This window comes from Cetorhinus maximus, chromosome 18 (genome assembly GCF_964194155.1).
Source record: "Cetorhinus maximus chromosome 18, sCetMax3.hap1.1, whole genome shotgun sequence".
Taxonomy (NCBI): domain Eukaryota; kingdom Metazoa; phylum Chordata; class Chondrichthyes; order Lamniformes; family Cetorhinidae; genus Cetorhinus; species Cetorhinus maximus.
Genome location: NC_135896.1, coordinates 65,038,298 through 65,056,988, shown reverse-complemented (window position 1 = coordinate 65,056,988; position 18,691 = coordinate 65,038,298). Strand labels below are relative to the sequence as shown.

General features: G+C 44.3%; 1 protein-coding gene across 5 annotated transcripts in view; it reads right to left on the bottom strand.

Annotated features, from left to right (window-relative positions):
- sptssa (serine palmitoyltransferase, small subunit A) overlaps positions 1-18,092 on the bottom strand; it is a 164,737-nt gene extending 146,645 nt beyond the window's left edge. For 2 of the 5 annotated variants that reach the window (XR_013579493.1, XM_078562821.1), the window contains exon 1: positions 17,948-18,045. The gene's annotated coding sequence lies outside the window, so the exon portion shown is untranslated. Of the gene's footprint in view, positions 1-17,790 lie in introns of all 5 variants that reach the window. The other 3 variants (XM_078562822.1, XM_078562823.1, XM_078562824.1) reach the window with 3 other exon arrangements.
- Between the last annotated feature and the right edge of the window lie 599 nt (positions 18,093-18,691).

Below are 18,691 nucleotides of genomic sequence, written 5' to 3'. Positions count from 1 at the left end.
GCAACACTTGCTTAGCAATATGTGGCTTTCTATCCCATCATCTAAGGATGAATAGTTAAGGCCCCAATTCCTATGGATGCATAGACACATCCTGCCAATTATCCCTACTCTGTCTCCTGCTGCTCAGCCTGTTCCTACGTGCAAAGAGTAGACACATGCTCATGAGCAGGAAAAGGAAGGGCATTCAAAGCTAGAAGTCCCTGACGACCAATGATATAGAAATGAAAATTAAACAAAAAAAACTTTTGACAAAAATAAAATACATATATAGTAGAGAATCAAACTGAATGCAGAAAGCACAAAGATGAACCATAAAGTAAACAAGAGGTTTAAGGAAAGAATATGGGAATAGATTAGTGGCTAATATAAAAGGGAACCTAAAAGTCTTTTACGAACATATAAATAGTAAAAGGATATTCAAAGGAAAGGTGGTGCTGATTAGGGACCAAAAAGGTATCTAGTGAAGACAGAGGGCATGGTTCAGGTATTAAATGAGTACTTTGCATCTGTTTTCACTAGAGAAGAGGATGCTATCAATGTTGCTGTAAAGGAAGAGGTAGTTACAAATACTGAATAGGATAAAAATTGATAGAGGTATTTAAATGGTCAGGAGTACTCAAAATGGAAAGTAGTTACCGAGTGCGATAGGATGCACCCAAGCTTACAGATGGAAGGAAGAAGGAAATTGCAGAAGCTCTAATCACTATTTTCAATCCTCCTTAGATATAGGTGATGCCAGAGGACTAGAGGATTGTAAATGTTCCATCTCTCGAAGAAAAGCGACAGGGATAATGCCAGCGACTAAAGGTCAGTCAGTCTAACTTTGATGGTAGGGAAACTTTTACAGGCAGTAAACCAAGACAAAATTAATGGGCAAATAGAAAAGTTTGGGGAAATAAATGAAAGTCGGTATAAATTCATTAAAGGCAAATCAAGTTTCACTAATTTGACTGAGTTATTTGATTTTGGTTGCCTCACATCCTTTAAAAAGTACCTGGATGAGCACTTGGCACGTCATAACGTTCAAGGCTATGGGCCAAGTGCTGGTAAATGGGACTAGGTAGGTAGGTCAGGTGTTTCTCACGTGTCGATGGGCCAAAGGGCCTCTTCTACACTGAGAGATTCTGTGAAGTAACAGCAAGGGTTGATCAGGGTATGATAGTTGATGCGTATATGAACTTTCAAAAGATGCTTTGATAAATGACTCTATAAACAGACTTCAGCAAAATTAAAGCCCATGGATTTAAAGGGACAGTGACTCCATGGATATAAGATCATAGGAAATAGGAGCTGGAGTAGGCCATTTGGCTCCTTAAGCCTACTCTACCATTCAATAAGATGGCTGATCTGATCGTATCCTTGGCTCCACTTTTCTGCCTGCTCACCATAACTCTTGACTCCCTTGTGGATCAAAGATCTGTCTATCTCAGTCTTGAATTAATGATCTAGATCTTGTTGTGCAGGGGAAAATTTCAAAGTTTGCGGGTGATATGAAGCTTGGGAGTGTTGTGAACTGCAAGAAGGACAGTGTGGAACTTCAAGAGGACATAGGCAAGTTGGTGGAGTGGACAGATAGGTGGCAGATGAAGTTCAATGCGGAGAAGTGCGATTTAATGCATTTTGGTAGGAAGAACATGGACAGACAATATAAAACAAGGGGTGAAATTCTGAAGGGGGTGCAGGAGACCACTGACCTGGGTGCATATGGGCATGGATCATTGAAGGTGGCAGGACAGGTGGAGGGAGCAGTTAATAAAGCATACAATATCCTGGGCTTTATTAACAGGGGCATAACGTACAAGAGCAGGGAGGTTATGCTGAATTTATATAAGACACTCGTTAGACCTCAGCTGGAATAGTGTGCGCAGTTCTGGGCACCACACTATAGGAAGGATGTGAACACATTGGAGAGAGTGCAGAAGAGGTTTACAAGAATGGTTCCTGGGATGAGAAATTTTAGCTATGAGGATAGATTGGAGAGGTTGGGACTGTTCTCCTTGGATAGGAGGCAGCTAAGAGGAGATTTGATAGCCATGTTCAAAATCATGAGAGGCCTGGACAGAGTAGAGAAACTGCTCCTGCTCATAAAAGGATCAAGAACGAGAGGGCACAGATTTAAAATGATTTGCAAAAGAAGTAAATGTGATGTGAGAAAAAACTTCTTCACATGAATCATTCGGGTCTGGAATGCACTGCCTGGAAGTGTGGTGGAGGCATGTTTAATTGAGGCATTCAAGAGGGCATTAGATGGTTATCTGAATAGAAACAATGTGCAGGGGTACGGGGAAAAGGCAGGCCAATGGCATTAGGTCATAATGCTCATTTGGAGAGACAGTGTAGACACGATGGGTCGAATGGCCGCCTCCTGTGCCGTAAAATTCTGTGGTTCTGTGAATATATTCAATGACCCAGCCTCCACTGCTCTCTGGGGTAGAGTGCTCCAAAGATTAACGACTCTCAGAGAGAAGTAATTCCTTCTCATCTCCATCTTAAATGGCAGACTCCTTATTTTGAAACTGTGCCCCACTGCCACCTGCCCCCAGTTCTAGATTCCCCCATGAGGGGAAATAGTCTCTCAGCATCTACTCTGTCAAGCCCCCTCAGAATCTGCTATTTTCAATAAGATCACCTCTGATTCTTCTAAAATCCAATGAGTATAGGCCCAACCTGCTCAACCCTTCCTCATAAGACAACGCCTTTATCCCAGGAATCAACCTAGTGAACCTTCTCTGAACTGCTTCCAATACAACTATACCCCTCCTTAAGTGTAAGGAGACCAAATCTGTACACAGCTTTCTAGGTGTGGTCTCACCAACGTGCTGTCCAAGCACACATGTATCAGGACTTCCCTACTTTTATACACCATCCCCCCTTGCAATAAAGGCCAACATTCCATTTGCCTTAATTACTTGCTATACCTGCATACAAACTTTTTATGATTCATGTTTAAGGACATCCAGATTTCTTGGTATCACAGCATTCTGCAGTCTCTCTCCACTTATAATATGCTGCTTTTCAATTGTTCTTGCCAAAGTGAATAACCTCACATTTCCCACATTATACTCCATCTGCCAATTTTTTTCCCACTCACTTAACCTAAATGTCTCTTTGTAGACTCTGTCCTCCTCACAACTTGCTTTCCTCCTCTTTGTATAGTCATCAGATTTGGCTACAATACACTCTGTCCCTTCATCCAAGTCATTAATATAGATTTTAAATAATTGAGGCCCCAGACTGAGCCCATGTCACTCCACTAGTTACAATTTGCCAACCTGAAAATGACCCATTTATCCCCACTCTGTTTCCTGTTAGGTGGCCAATCCTTTAACCATGCTAATTCATTACCCACTACACCATGAGTTCTTATCGTGCCTATTAACTTTTTATGTGGCACCTTATCAAATACCTTTTGGAAATCCAAAAACACATCATCTACTGGTTCCCCTTTATCCACCTTGCTGATTACATCCTCCAGGAACATAGGAACAGTAGACCATTCGGCCTGTTGAGCCTGCTCCACCATTCAATTAGATCATGGCTGATCTTCTACCTCAATGCCACTTTCTTCTACCTCAATGCCACTTTCCCATACTATCTCTATATTGCTTGATGTCATTAGTCTCCAGAAATCTATCGATTCCTGTCTTGAACATGCTCGATGATCAAGCATCTACAGTCCTGTGGGGTACAGGATTCCAAAGATTCACACCTGAGTGAAGAAATTCCTCATCTAAGTCTTATTCTGAGACTATGCCCCCTGATTTTAGACTCGCCAGCCAGGGAAAACATCTTATTTATATCCACCCTGTCATGCCCTGTTTTCTAAGTTTCAATGAGGTCACCCCTCATTCTTCAAAACTCTAATACATTTGTCAAACATGGGGTTTTCCTTTCATAAAACCATGTTGACTGCCTGATTGTATTATAATTTTCCAAATGTCCTACTACTTCCTTTACAATAGATTCCAGCATTTTCCTAATGACAGATGTTAAGTTAAATGGCCTACAGTTTACTGCCTTCTGTCTCCCTCTTGAATGTTTTCCAATCCACTGGGATTTTTCCAGAATCTGGAGAATTTTGGAAGATTACATCCAATGCATCTGCTATCACTGCAGATCTTTGGAAACAGAATTAGAATATATGAAATAGGAGTACCACCAAACAACATCTCAAGTCTGTTCCACCATTCAATACTATCATGGCTGATATTCAGATTAATTCCACTTTCCAACTACTCTCTATATCCCTCGGTTTCGAGAGACCAAAAATCTGTATCAGCCATAAATATATGTAACGATGGAGCTTCTACAACCCTCTGAGGTAGAGCATTCTAAAGATTCACAACCCTCTGAGTGAAGAAATTTCTCCTAATCTCAGTCAAAAATGATCAATCCCTTATCCTGACGCTGTTCACTTGTTGTAGATTCGCTAGCCAAGGGAGACAACATCCCTGTCTACCCCTGTCAGAATCTTGTATCTATCAATTAGGTCATTTCTTATTCTTCTAAACTCCAGAGAATATAAATCTAATTTATTCAGTGTCTCATCTAAAGACAACCCTCCAAGCTCAGGAACCAATATAGTGAACCTTCATTGTACTGTCTCAAAGGTAAATATATCCTTCCTTAGATATGGAGACCAACATTGCACATGGTGTTCCAGTTGTGGTCTCGCCCAAGCCCTGTACAATTGTACAATCCTCATTCTTGTAATCCAATCCCCTTGCAATAAAGCCCAACATGCCATTTGCTCTCCTAATTGCTTGTTGCACTTGCATGCTGACTTTTTCTTGTACAAGTTCACCCAAGTCCCTCTGAACATCAACATTTACAACTTTCCCACCTTTTAAAAAACATTCTGCTTTCCAATTCTTATGAGCAAAGTGAATAACCCCTCACTTCCCCACATTATACGCCATTTACCATCTTTTATTCCATTAACTTAACCTGTCCATATCTCTTTGCAGCCTGTTTCCTCCTCATAGCTCACATTCCCACCTTGCTTTGTATCATCAACAAACTTAGATACATTAATGACTTAGACAAAGTGACGGAGACAAATGTAGATTGTAAATAAGCCAGGCCCCAGCACTGATCCTTGCGACACTCCACTAGGCGCAGCCTGCCAACCTGAGAATGTCCCACTTATCCTTGTGCTTCCTGTCCATTAACCAATCCTCTACCCATACCCACAACTCCATACTACATCTCATGGTTCTCCTTTATCTTCCTTACTAGTTACATCCTCAAAAATCTCTAAGAAAATTGATAAACACCATTTCCCTTTCGTAAAATCATGTTGACTCTGCCTGATCATACAATGGTTTTCTAAGTGCACAGTTAAGGCTTCCTTAATAATAGATTCCAGCACTTTCCCAATGATTGATGTCAAGCTAACTGGCCTGTAGTCTCCCATTTTTTCTCTCCTTCCTTTTCTGAATAGAGGTGTTACATTTGCTTTCAATCCACTGGGACCGTTCTGGAATCCAGGGAATTTTGGACAATCAAAGCCAACGCATCTACTATCTCAAAAACAGAATTACCTGGAAAAACTCAGCAGGTCTGGCAGCATCGGCGGAGAAGAAAAGAGTTGACGTTTCGAGTCCTCATGACCCTCCAGCAGAACTGAGTAAAGTTAGGAGAGGGGTGAATATAAGCTGTAACCAGCTGTAACCAGCTTATATTTCACCCCTCTCCTAACTTTACTCAGTTCTGCTGAAGGGTCATGAGGACTCGAAACGTCAACTCTTTTCTTCTCCGCTGATGCTGCCAGACCTGCTGAGTTTTTCCAGGTTATTCTGTTTTTGTTTTGGATTTCCAGCATCCGCAGTAGTTTTTTGTTTGCATCTACTATCTCTGCAGCTGCCTCTTTTAGAACCCTAGGATGTAAGCCATCAGGTCCCAAGGATTGTCAGCTTTTAATTCCTTAAGTTTTTCTAATACTTTTTGTCTGCTGATATTAATTATCTTAACTTCCTCACTTCATTAGCCCCTATGTTGCCTTCCATTTCTGGGATATAATTGTGTCTTCTACTGTAAAGATAGGCACAATTTTTATTTATTCTTTGGTGGGATGTGCACATCTGTGGCAAGGCCAGCATTTGTTGCCCATCCCTAACTGGCCTTGAAATGAGTGGCTTACTAGGCAACTTCAGAGGGCAGTTAAGAATCAACCATATTTCTGTGGACCTGGAGTCACGTGTAGGCCAGACCAGGTAAAGATCGCAGATTTACTTCCCTAAAGGACATTAGTGAGCCAGATGAGCTTTTACAACGATCTATGATAGTTTCATGGCCACCATTAATTTAATTTAAACTAACTGAATTTAAATTCCACCAACTGCCATGGTGGGATCTGAACCCATGTCCCCAGAGCATTAGCCTGGGTCTCTGGGTCACTATGCCACCATCTCCCCAACATACTTCAACTTCTCTGTCATTTCCTCATTCCCCAAGATAATTTCTCCTGTCTCTGTTTCTATGGGGCCAATGTTTACTTTAGCTACTCTTTTTACAAACTTGTAAAAGCTCTTTAATCTGTTTCTATATTTTCTATATTCTTGGCTTGTTTACTCTCATTCTATTTTTCCCTTTTTATCAACTTTTCCGTGGCCCTTTGCTGGTTTCAAAAACACTCCTAATCCTCAGTCTTACTACTATTCTTTGCAACATTATAGCCTCTTCTTTTAATCTAATACTATCCTTAACCTTCTTAGTGAGCCATGGATGGGTCTTTCTGGCTGAGTTTTTGTTTTCAATGCACTGTATTTTTGTTGAACATTTTGAATTGTTTCTTTAAATGTTTCCCACTGTATATTTACCACCTTGCCTTTTAATCTGCTTATCCAAAACTTAACCAGCTTTCCTCTCATACTTATGTAATTGGCTTTAAGTTTAAGATTCTTGTTTGTGATTGGGGTACGTCACTTTCAAACTTAATATGAATTCAATTGTATTATCATTTTTTTCCCTAGAAGATTTTACAATAAGATTACTAATTAACCTTGCCTCATTGCACAATAGATCTAAAATAACTTTATCCCTATTTCGTTTGTTTGTTCCACAAAATTGGCATGAAGCATTCTTCAAACTCAGCCTATGGACTACTTCTGCCAAATAAAGTGGTCCAGTCTATACGAAGATTAAAGTTTCCCACGATTATTACATTGCCTTTGTTACAAGCTCCAATAATTTCTTGCTCAATGCTCTGTGCTCTGTATAACTATTAGGTAGCCTAAAAACTATTCCCAACACCATTTTCTGACCCTTGTTATTCCAAATCACCACCCATACTGATTCTACTTCCTGATCTTCTGATTGAAGATGCTTTCTCTCTACTGTCCTTATGTCATCCTTTATTAACAGAGCTACTCCTCCTCCTTTTCCACTGTCTTTTTGAAATGTGTACCCTACAATATTTATTTCCCAACCGTGGCCACCTTGTAACTATTTCTCTATATAGGCAAATAGACAGAACCATAGAAAAGTTACGGTGCAGAAACAGACCATTCAGCTCATTCATGTCTACACCAGCCAAAAAGAAAGAAAATAAGAAACGAGCTGCTCATTTTTAACCCCACTTTTCAGTACCTGGTCCATAGCCTTGCAGTTTGTAGCACTTAAGGTGCAGATCCAGTGACCTTTTAATTAATTTAAGCGTTTCAGCCTCAACCACCAATTTAGGCAGTGAATTCTACATGCTCACCACCCTCTAGGTGAAAAAGTATATCCTCATGTCCCCTCTAATCCTTCTACCAATCGCCTTAAATCTGTGCCCCTGGTAATTGACCCCTCAGCTAGGGGAAACAGGTCTTTCCTGACTACTCTATCTAGGTCCCTCATCATTTTGTACACCTCAATTAGGTGATCCCCTCAGCCTCCTCTGTTCTAAGGAAAACAACCCTAGTCTATCCAATCTTTCCTCATAGTTGCAAATTTCCAGCCCCAGTGACATTCTTGTAAATCTCCTCTGTACTCTCTCCATAGCAATTATGTCCTTCCTGTAGTGTGGTGACCAGAACTGTACACAAAATTCCAGCTGTGGCCTAACCAACATTTTATACAGTTCCATCCTTACATCCCTGCTTTCGTATCCAATAAAGGAAAGCATTCCAAATGCTTTCTCTACTATCTTATCCACCAATCCTGCCACCTTCAGGAACCTGTGGACATGCACTCCAATTCCTCAACCCCTCTCAACATCGTCCCTTGCTTTTTTTGCCCTCCCCAAATGCATTACTTCACACTTTCCAATTGAATTCCATTTGCCATTTTTCCACCCACTCAACCAAACCAATGAAATCATTCTGGAGTCGACTGCTATCCTCCTCACAATCGACTACACGGCCAAGTTTTGTGTCATCTGCAAATTTCCCAATCATGCCTCCCACATTTAAGTCTAAATCATTAATATATACAACAAAGAGCAAGGGTCCCAACACTGAGCTCTGTGGAACACCATTGGAAACCGCTTTCCATGCGCAAAAACATCCATCGGCCATTACCCTTTGTTTCCTGTCGCTGAGCCATTTTGGATCCAACTCGCCACCCTTCCCTCTATCCCATGGGATCTCACTTTTCTGACCAGTCTGCCATGTGGGACCTTGTCAAATGCCTTACTAAAATCCATGTAGACAACCTCTGCTACACTACTCTCATCAATCCTCCTTGTTACTTCCTCACCCTGTGCTTTCTCTACTCCTCTAGGTTTTCTATAGTATTAAGCTTCTTGTCACTGTCATAAGCTTTCTTTTTCTGCTTTATCTTACCCTGTATGCTTCTGGATACTCAGGGGGCTCTAGATTTGGCAGTACCACCCTTTTTCTTTGTGGGTACATGTCTACACTGTGCCTGCAGGATCTCACTTTCCAATGCCTCCCACTGATTTGATACAGTTTTCCCTTCTAGTAGCTGTATCCAGTCCACTTTCGCCAGTTCACCTCTCAGCTTTGTAAAATTTCTCTTCCCCCAACTTAGAACTTTCACTCCTATTCTATCATAATGATGCTAAATTTAACTGTATTATGGTCGCCATCTCCAAAATAGTCCCCCACTGCTACTTCATCCACTTGTCCAGCTTCATTTCCTAAGACTAAGTCTAGAATTGCACTCCCTCTCGCTGAGCTTGTTACGTGCTGGCTGAAAAAGTTCCCTTGATTGCAGTTCAAGAATTTTGTGCCCTCTGTGTCCTTCACACTGCTTGTATCCCAATTGACATTAGGGTAGTTTAAGTCTCCAACTATTATTGCCCTATTGTTTTTTCACTCAGAAATTTGCCTACATATTTGCTCTTCTAACTCCCTTCCACTATTTGGGTGGTCTATAGTACACTCCTAGCAATGTGGATGCCCCTTTTTTATTTCTGAGCTAAACCCATATGGTCTCATTTGATGCTTCATTCAGTATATCATCCCTTCTCACAGATGTAATTATTTCTTTAATCAATAATGCTACACCCCCACCTTTTTTATTCTGCCCCTTTATCCTGCCTGAAAACTCTATATCCAGGCATGTTGAGATGCCATTTTTGCCCCTCTTTTAAGCCAAGTTTCCATTATAGCAATGATATTATGCTGCCATGTGTCCACCTGTGCCCTCAGCTCATCAGCTTTATTTGCTATACTCTTTGAATTTACATATACACCTTTTAACACTGCCAAATTCATGTGCTGTACACTTTTTAACCTGTGCGTCTTCTGTCTTTCAGAGTCACTCACTAATTCTCCACCCCCCATTCCCTGCTCTGAATTTGCCCTCAGGTTCCCAGCATCCTGCCAATCTAGTTTAACCCCCCCTCCCCCTCCTCCACCCCCTCTTCTCCCCCTCCCCCTCCTCGCACCCCCTCCCTCCTCCCCTCCTCCCCCCACTAACAGCACTAGTGAATCTCCTCGTGAGGATATTCGTCCCAGTCTTGTTCAGGTGTAGGCCTTCGGTTTGTACAGGTCTCACCTTCCCCAAAACCGGTCCCAATGCCTCTGAAATCTGATGCCCCCCTTTTACACCAGCTTTCCAGCCACATGTTTATTCACTCAATTCTCCTATTTCTATATTTGCTTGCACGTGGGACTGGGAGTAATCCTGAGATTACTGTTTGAGGTCCAGCTTTTCAATCTCCTTCCTAGCTCCCTAAATTCTGCTTTCAGGGCCTCATCCCTTTCCTACCTAAGTCATTAGTACCAACGTGGACCACGACCTCTGTCTGATCACCCTCCCGCAGAAAATGTCCTGCAGCCGCTCCGTGATATTGTTGACCCTGGCACCAGAGAGGCAACATACCATGCTGGAGTCACGTCTTTGGTCACAGATACGCCTGTCTGTTCCCCTAACAAATCCCCTATCACTTCTGCTCTTGCCCTCGTCTTCCTTCCCTCCTGTACAGCAGAGGGATTTGTGGTGCCACAAACTTGGCTCTTATTGCACACCTCCGAGGAACCAATGCCCAGTATCCAAAATGGAAAACCGATTGGCGAGCAGGACTCCAGAGAACTCCTGCACTACCTGCCTAGTTCTCTTGGACTGCCTCCAGGCTCCTAAGTTGCGGTGTGACCACCTCTCTGAACAAGCTATCCACGTAGCCTTCAGCCTCGCAGGTGCGCCACAGTGACTCCAGCCATCACTCTCGAGCTCTGAAACCCGGAGCTCTAGGTTCTGCAGCTGATGACACTTCCTGTTATGGTAGCATCCACAACTTCGCATATATTACAGGGCACACATTCCACACGACCAAGTTGCCCTGTCATGGCTTCAATTTAGCTCCCTTATATTAATTTTATTTTACTTTGGTTTACTTAAACTACTTTATTTTATCTGGCCTTGACTTTAACTTTACTTCCCTATTGCTTGTGTTTCTTACTGAAATCTGAGTTGCTCCTTCTTTTAAAAAGAATGTTTTCTAAATTTACAGCTACTTGAAGAGCCTCCCTAACAGCAGCATCTCACCAAATGAACTATGTTTATCCTGTGATTCACTCTTGAATGTTTTCAAAACTCAGCCCGCTCATACAGCTTTTCAACTCCTCGTCTCCTGCAGGCTGAGATGATAAAGAAAAAGAAACGAGAACCTCCCTCCCCTCCTCACTGAACTCCCTTCTCACCAAACATGCAGTAACTCCACTCTACACCAGTGCACTCCGATATAAACAATTTCTCTCTATTTATGCCAATAGTTCTTTTACCTTATTGTAAATGCTTCGCACAGATAGAGTCTTTAATTTTTTTTACTACTATTATTTGCACGGACCTTATTCGCTGATGCACCATTACTTTTAAGTTGTCTGTCTCTTGCTGTCCCACTCACTAAACTGTTCAATTGTCTCAACTTTTCTTTTTGAAGTTCAAAACCCCCCTTCACCTGAACCCTCCCTCCATACTCTTTTAAAGTTCTATTCACAGCCCTAGTTATTGGCTACGGGACAAAAAAAAAGAGACAGCAGTTATGAACGGTTGTTCGGCAAACTGTAAGTATACAGTGGTGGTCCCCAGGGGTCAGTACTAGAACCCCTGTTCTTTTTGTTATACATTAATGACCTGGGCTTGAGTACACAGCGCATAATTTCAAAATTTGCAGATGGCACAAAACTTGGATATGTAGTGAACAATAAGGATAGCAACAGGCCTGAGGAGACCAGACAGTGAAATGGTTAGACACAAGGCAGATGAAATTTAAGCATGAAATAACAGGTTTTGGTCATAAAAATAAGGAACAGTTATGTAAATTAAATGGTACAATTTTCAAGGGGTGCAAGATAAAGACCAGGGGTATATGTGCACAAATCTTTGAAAGTGGCAGAACAATTTGAGAAGGCTGTAATTTTTTAAAAAACCTTATGGGATCTGTGGCTTTATTAATAAAGGCATAGAGTAAAAAAAAGCATGTTATTCTAAAGCTCTATAAATCACAGGTTAGGCCACAGCTCAATCTGCACATCACAATTTAAGAAAGATGTCAACTTAGAAAAAGGGTGCAGAAGAGATTTACTGGATTGGTACCAGAGCTGAGAGGTTTCAGTCCTATGAAGAGAACGGACAAGCTAGGCCTGTTCTCCTGATATCAGGGAAGAGATTTAACAGAAGTGTTCAAAATCAAAGCATTACAGTGGAGTAAATAAGAAGAAACTGTTCCCAAAGGTCACAGATTCAATTGGCAAAAGAACTAAAGGTGACATTAGGAAACTATTTTCTTAAATGCAGCAAGTTGTTGTAATGTGGAATGCGCTGCCTGAAAGGGTGGTGGAAGATGATTCATCGTAACTTTCAAAAGGGAATTGGAGAAATACTTAAAGGGAAGATAATTGCAGGGAAATTGCCAGGAAAATTGGACTAATCGGACAGTTCTACCAAACGGCATGCACAAGCTAAATAAGCTAAATGGATTCATTCATCCGTGTTGTATCATTCTACGAACATAATTACTAGGAAATGACCAGCTAACATTCTTGACAAAGTTATCAAACAACAAAATCTACAAACATGTTCTGTTTGAAAATTATATTCCATTAAACTGCATGACCATACAGTTTGTAAGAGTGATCCTGTCACCCACCCATCGTTTCTAACCATCTCCGCCTAGGAGAACTCCCTTAGTAATTTTGTATTTATCTTAGCTGGTTACTCTTGTTTCGTCACATTACGATCTCCTACAATTACTTAATTGATGCACAAGAAATATTCATGGCTGTTGAATTGCACTGTGCAAAACTAGCAGCATTTCAACATACGTGCATATCTAAAATCTCTAACCACTGTAAGAAGTATTGACTTCATTTTCAAATATAAATATTAATTTATAAAATTCATTATTAGGATCTTCATTGAGTTATTACTACATAACTAATTCATGTCTGCTCAGTTGGCACAAAATCAGACCACATATCAGTATCTAAAATACCAATTTTTTAAATTGATATTTAAAATATTGGTCTATTGAGAGCAAAGAGGGGATGAGAAAGCTCTGGCTGGTAAAAGTAGGGAAAATCCCAAGATATTCTATAAGTATATCAATGGGAAGAGGATAACCAGGGAAAGAGTAGGGCCCATGAGGGACCAAGGGGACAATCTATGGGTGGAGCCAGAGGACATCGGTAGAATGTTGAACGAATACTTCACATCCGTCTTCACCCAAGAGAATGAGGATGCGGGGAGAGAGACTGTGAGGTTCTTGAGCAAATTGATATAGGGAGTGACAAGGTATTGGAGGTGTTGGCAGGCTTAAAAGTGGACAAATCTCCAGGTCCGGATGATTTGTGTCCCAGACTGCTGAGGGAGGCAAGGGAGGAGATCGCAGGGGCTTTGACCCAAATTTTTAATTCCTCTCCGGCCAAGGGGGAGGTGCCAGAGGACTGGAGAACAGCGAATGTGGTTCCACTGCTTAAGAAGGGCTGTAGAGATAAGCCAGGGAACTACAGGCCAGTGAGTCTCACGTCAGTGGTAGGGAAACTATTGGAGAAAATTCTGAAGGAGAGGATCCATCTCCAATTGGAGAGGCAAGGTTTGATCAGGGATAGTCAGCATGGCTTTGTCAGAGGGAGGTCATGCCTAACAAATTTGATTGAATTTTTGAGGAGTTGACCAGGTGTGTAGATGAGGGTAGTGCAGTTGATGTAGTTATATGGATTTCAGCCAAGCTTTTGACAAGGTCCCACATGGGAAGCTTATAAAGAAGGCAAATGCACATGGGATACCGGGTAATTTGATAAGGTGGATTCAAAATCGGCTTAGCTGTAGAGGGTGATGACAGTAGGATGCTTTAGTGACTGGAAGCCAGTGTCCAGTGGCGTACCACAGGGATCTGTGCTGGGTCCCCTATTATTCGTCACTGGAGGGGGTGCAGAGGAGATTCACCAGGATGTTGCCTGGGATGAAACATTTAAGTTATGAAGAGAGGTTGGATAGACTTTGGTTGTTTTCGTTGGAGCAGAGAAGACTGAGGGGCGACCTGATCGAGGTGTACAAGATTATGAGGGGCATGGACAGTGTGGATAGGGAGCAGCTGCTCCCCTTAGTTGAAGGGTCAGCCACGAGGGGACATAAGTTCAAGTTGAGGGGCAGGAGGTTTATAAGGGATGTGAGGAAAACTTTTTTACCCAGAGGGTGGTGATGGTCTGGAATGCGCTGCCTGGGAGGGTGGTGGAGGCGGGTTGCCTCACATCCTTTAAAAAGTACCTGGATGAGCATTTGGCACGTCACAACATTCAAGGCTATGGATCAAGTGCTGGTAAATCTGGTTAGGTAGGTCAGGTGTTTCTCACGTGTCGGTGCAGACCTGATGGGCTAAAGGGCCTCTTCTGCACTGTGTGATTCTGTGATATAACTGCTTACAGTAACAGTTTTACATATTTCTTTAACACATTTTCTTTGAAGTGTGTTTAAACTCGCTGTTTTATGCCCATTACCTTGCCCTCTCTATCCTTTATATACATCAGCCAGTCAACGCAGAAGTGCTGATATAACTTGGATCTGACTTCCAAACACAGATGTCAAGAACTGATCATGTCTACTAGGATGTCTCACAACATTTCAGCTTTGCACCTGGTTCAGTATAAGACCAGCAAGTTTATGAAATTCTCAATTCCTTGAAACACTTGGACACTTTACAAATGTAGTCAGTCATTTTGTTTGGGAAACACAAGCAGTCCTTTAAGTCAGAAGGTGGGGGGGGTGGAGAGGAGGCAGAAAGTAGGAAACTATAGACCAGTTCGTTTAACGTCTGTCGTTGGGAAATTGTTGGAATCCATTATTAAGGAATTAGTAATGGGGCATTTGAAAAATCAAAATGCAATCCATCAGAGTCAGCATGATTTTATGAAGAGTAAATCGTGATTGACTAATTTGCTAGAGTTCTTTGAAGATGTGACAAGCAAAGTGGATAATGGGGATCCTGTAGCTCTAGTATATCTGGATTTCCAGAAGGCCTTGATAAGGTGCCGCACAAATGATTAATATACAAGATAAGATCACACGGAGTTAGGGGTAATATATTAGCTTGGATAGAGGATTGGCTAACCAACAGAAAGCAGAGAGTCAGGATAAATGGGTCTTTTTCTGAATGGCAAGCTGTAACGAGTGGAGTGCCAACAGGGTTCGGTCCTTGGGCCCCAACTATTACAATCTATATTAATGACTTGGATTCAGGGATAGAAGGTGCTATAGCTAAATTTGCAGATGGCACCAAAATAGGTGGGAAAGTAAGTTGCAATGAAGGAATAAGAAATTTATAAATGGGTATGGACAGGTTAGGTGAATGGGCCAAGATTTGGCAGATTGAGTTTAACGTGGATAAGTGTGAGGTTATCCATTTTGGTCAGAAGAATGAAAAGGCGGCTTATTTAAATTGAGAGAAACTTCAGAATGCTTCAGTGCAGCGGGATCTGGATGTCTTCGTGCATGAATTGCTGAAAGCTAGTATGCAGGTGTAGCAGGTAATAAGGAAGGCAAATGGAATTTTGGCATTTATTGCTAAAGGAATAGAGTATAAAAGTAGGGAAGTGTTGTTGCAACTGTGCAAGGCATTGGTGAGACGACACCTGGAGTACTGTGCACAGTTTTGGTCCCCTTACTTGAGGAAGGATGTAGTTGCATTGGAGGCGGTTCAGAGGAGGTTCACTAGATTGATTCCAGAGATGTGGGGCTTGTCTTATGAAGAGAGATTGAGCAGTTTAGGCCTATACTCGCTAGAGTTTAGAAGGATGAGAGGAGATCTAATTGAAGTACATAAGATGCTAAAGGGGATAGACAAAGTAGACATCGAGCGGATGTTTCCCCTTCTGGAGCATTCTAGAATGAGGCACCATAGTTTTAGGCTAAGGGGTAGTAGATTTAAATCAGATGAGGAGGAATTACTTTTCTCAAAGTGGAATCTGTGGAATGTGCTACCTCAGAGTGCAATAGATGCCGGGACGCTGAATAAATTTGAGGAGATAGACAGATTTTTCATTAGTAACGGATTGAAAGGTTATGAGGAGAGGGCAGGAAATTGGGGTTGAGGCCGAAATGAGATCAGCCATGATTGTATTGAATGGCAGAGCAGGCTCGAGGGGCTGAATTGCCTACTCCTAGTTCTTATGTTCTATGTTCTTTAGCTCTTAAACTTTAAACAGCCACATAAATCCTTTTGTCAGTGTATTGAGTGAGATAGTCAGAAATATAACTCAAGTCTGCTGGCAACACATCATGCTCTACAGTGCCTTAAATATAACAGTTGTCACTCATTTTATTGCCTCTTCCCTCAGAACATTCAGTACAAATCAGTTATTGTGATTCACAATTACCCGTTTTTGTTCGAAAAGAATTTCCTCTATACCCCACATCTAACAATGACCCACATATATAACAGCTTTTCAATGTTTAACTATTTGCGACACATGCATACTTTACGGCCCTCGCACAATTGTATAAAAGTACTCTTTAGTTGGGTTCACATTAAATCAGAAATCTCACCCAACTCAAAAATCGATTTAACAAAACGACTGTAGAAAAAGTTACAAAAACATAAAAATGGCAGAACAAGTAAAGTCGATGTTTGACTGAAGAAACTCAAGCTCACTGGTCCCCCAGTGTCACAACTCCAGAACACAACAGGGGAAATCTGTCCACCTTCCCGGCAGGAAATCACTGAGCAACATGAAGCTCAAGGCATGTGGAGGATGAACTCCTAAATGAATTGCGGCACAGGGAGCAGTGGAAAGTGCGATAAAGATCGGGTGAGTGCCGATAAACCCAGCTCAGTTCCAGACTGTTAAACAGAGTGGGAGAGCGAGACGGGGGGGGGGGGGAGCGGAAGGGGGGGACCCGAGGGTAGGCTGGGGGGGACCCGAGGGTAGGGGGGGGCCCAAGGGTACGGTAGGGTAGGGTAAGGGTGGGGGGGTGGGGGGGACCCGAGGGTGGGTGGGGGGGAGGGGGGGGACCCGAGGGTGGGTGGGGGGGAGGGGGGGACCCGAGGGTGGGTGGGGGGGAGGGGGGGGACCCGAGGGTGGGTGGGGGGGAGGGGGGGGACCCGAGGGTGGGTGGGGGGGAGGGGGGGGACCCGAGGGTGGGTGGGGGGGAGGGGGGGGACCCGAGGGTGGGGGGGAGGGGGGGGACCCGAGGGTGGGTGGGGGAGAGGGGGGGGACCCGAGGGTGGGTGGGGAGAGGGGGGAGGGGGGGGGGACCCGAGGGTGGGGGGGGAGAGGGGGGGAGGGGGGGGGGACCCGAGGGTGGGGGGGGGAGAGGGGGGAGGGGGGGGACCCGAGGGTGGGGGGGGGAGAGGGGGGGGGAACACCCGAAGGTGGGTGGGGGGGGGACCCGAGGGTGGGGGGGGGGGGGGACCCGAGGGTGGGGGGGGGCCGAGGGGGGGGGGGACCCGAGGGTGGGGGGGGGGGGGGGGTACCCGAGGGTGGGGGGGGGGGGGGGGGTACCCGAGGGTGGGGGGGGGGGTACCCGAGGGTGGGGGGGGGGTACCCGAGGGTGGGGGGGGGGGGACCCGAGGGGGGGGGGGGGGGGGGGACCCGAGGGTGGGGGGGGGGGGACCCGAGGGTGGGGGTGGGGACCCGAGAGGGGGGGGGGGGACCCGAGGAACCCGAGTGGGGGGGGGGTGGTGTGGGCCGAGGGTGGGAGGGGCGCAGAGTGGGAGGTGCAAGAGTCTGTCACCGGGGGGTGGGGCGGTCCGACCCCGGGGTCTGGGGTGTGTGGGTCGGGATGACCCCCGGGATTTGGGGGGAGGGTTCTGCCAGACCCCGGGGGGTGAGGGCTGCCTGTCCCCCGGGATTTGGGCGGGGTCGGTCTGACCCTGGCGTTTGGCGGGTGGGGGCCGGTCACCTTTTCTCCGGCACTCGGTACGCGGAACGGAGCCGCGGTCCGCCCGGCCCAACCTGTAGCTCGAAGCCGCCGCCTCACCCGGATCCCGCTGCAATGTGGCCGCCCTCACACAAGCTCTAACTCTCCTCCTGTTGGAAATGCGCCGGACATTAATTACCCCGTTCGCCACCCCCGCCGCCGCTTCTCCTGATCTCACCGAACCGAGCCGCCCCTCCTCCGCCCTGAATCCCGGCTCCGGTCCGGCTCGGCTTCCCGCTCACAGCGCCGCCTCTGACCCGGAGTGAGATCCGCAGCCGGGAAAGGATCTGGTGCTTCGGAGCTGGAGAGAAATTAAACCAAAAAAAAACAAATAAAAGCTGTTCACTAAATTCACTAGTACGGGGGGAGGGGGTGTCAATAAAGTGGGAGCTGAACGTGAGAGTGATATATTATTTGTTGGTTTCTTATTTGTTGTTCACAATGTACAGGGTTTAAATTTGAACACTGCTCCTGGGGCTGAGGAGAAAGCCTTGCCCAGACTGGTGGATATCCCCATCCCAGTACAAACCCTTCATTCACTCACCATCAACTGTTGCTATTGTTCTCCATTAAAACAAGGATTGTATCTTTCAAGTTGCTTGGACCACCTCAATGGCCTTCACAGGAAAGGCTCAAATCATTGTATCCAAACACCCTGAATGACATCTTTTTAAAAGATCAACTTTGATAGTAATTTCCAACGTGAAGACAGGTCAGGCCTCGGAGGGGAATGGCGTTTATGTTTAGAGCAGGCAATGTCTTCATTTTAAGGAAATTAGTAAAATACCTTGTAATATACTGTTTGTAGTGTCGTGGGTCTGTGTGTCCCTGGGTGTTAAAATAGCAGTCTGTGGAGATTGTAACATTTAAGGTGCAAGATGTT